Below are 1,740 nucleotides of genomic sequence, written 5' to 3'. Positions count from 1 at the left end.
GACGGCCGCCGGCGGCCCCGGAGCCGGGTAGACCTGACGGCCGCCGGCGGCCCCGGAGCCGGGTAGACCTGACGGCCGCCGGCGGCCCCGGAGCCGGGTAGACCTGACGGCCGCCGGCGGCCCCGGAGCCGGGTAGACCTGACGGCCGCCGGCGGCCCCGGAGCCGGGTAGACCTGACGGCCGCCGGCGGCCCCGGAGCCGGGTAGACCTGACGGCCGCCGGCGGCCCCGGAGCCGGGTAGACCTGACGGCCGCCGCCGGCCCCGGAGCCGGGTAGACCTGACGGCCGCCGCCGGCCCCGGAGCCGGGTAGACCTGACGGCCGCCGCCGGCCCCGGAGCCGGGTAGACCTGACGGCCGCCGCCGGCCCCGGAGCCGGGTAGACCTGACGGCCGCCGGCGGCCCCGGAGCCGGGTAGACCTGACGGCCGCCGCCTGGCCCGGAGCCGGGTAGACCTGACGGCCGCCGCCTGGCCCGGAGCCGGGTAGACCTGACGGCCGCCGCCGGCCCCGGAGCCGCGTAGACCTGACGGCCGCCGGCGGCCCCGGAGCCGGGTAGACCTGACGGCCGCCGCCGGCCCCGGAGCCGGGTAGACCTGACGGCCGCCGCCGGCCCCGGAGCCGGGTAGACCTGACGGCCGCCGCCGGCCCCGGAGCCGGGTAGACCTGACGGCCGCCGCCGGCCCCGGAGCCGGGTAGACCTGACGGCCGCCGCCGGCCCCGGAGCCGGGTAGACCTGACGGCCGCCGGCGGCCCCGGAGCCGGGTAGACCTGACGGCCGCCGGCGGCCCCGGAGCCGGGTAGACCTGACGGCCGCCGCCGGCCCCGGAGCCGGGTAGACCTGACGGCCCCTCCGTGCTCCGGGTCCGGCTGGACCGGGCTGCCGCCGTCTCCCGTCCGGGGGGTGTGTGGGGAGGTGGGGAACCGGGGGGGTGATTCGAGATTTAAGCGGGTCTGATACAAGGGCCACCCTGTCCCCGTCTTCCTGCCCGCGGTGGGCGATGGGGAGTGGGGGCATGCGTGCGTGTGCGTGCGTGTGGGCGTAATTCCCCCACCCCCCGCCCGTTTCTGGGATTTAAAGGGCTTTTAATGCAGGAGAGCGAGCACTGCGTCACACAAGAGTTATTGTCCGTATCGGTTTCCGTAGGGAAAAAGAAATCAATCAAATTCTGGTAAAATTAATTTTCTTTTAGCACGGCTAGGTGGACGATACCCCCGGAAAAATAAAACGGGGCCGATTGGAGAATCTCGATAACGCTCGACCTGCTTTGTTAAGACGCGTGTACAAATACTCCTCAATCCCCTGCGCACCAAGAACTGACCCCGGGTAAATTAAGGTCAAGGTCAAGTGACTAGCGATTCGGTGACCGACGTTTCTATCCCTCGCTTAGGACCGAGGTATTCGACGACGATGAATGAATTCCTTCGTGCGGAAATGAAGGAAATGAATCGACGTTAAAAATTAAGGAAGACTTAATTTATCGAACCAATGAAATAAACCATTGGGTTCATTGAAGAGATCCCAAAACATAAACATGGCTATGGACACATCAATAACGAAGGATCGGATTTCTTTACCAAATCTGCATTCCTCTCTTTCGGGCACGCCAAGAGGTGACGGACGGGAAAGGGAGAGAGAGGGAAGGTGGGGCCGATGAGTACCTGTTAGTAATTACTGTTAATTCTTTAATAAAGACGGCTGTAATAGATAAATTTGGCAAGAGTACGTGCAAGAGTTAGTTG

Source organism: Calonectris borealis, unplaced genomic scaffold (genome assembly GCF_964195595.1).
Source record: "Calonectris borealis unplaced genomic scaffold, bCalBor7.hap1.2 HAP1_SCAFFOLD_239, whole genome shotgun sequence".
In the NCBI taxonomy this organism is placed as follows: domain Eukaryota; kingdom Metazoa; phylum Chordata; class Aves; order Procellariiformes; family Procellariidae; genus Calonectris; species Calonectris borealis.
This window is presented reverse-complemented; position numbering follows the sequence as displayed.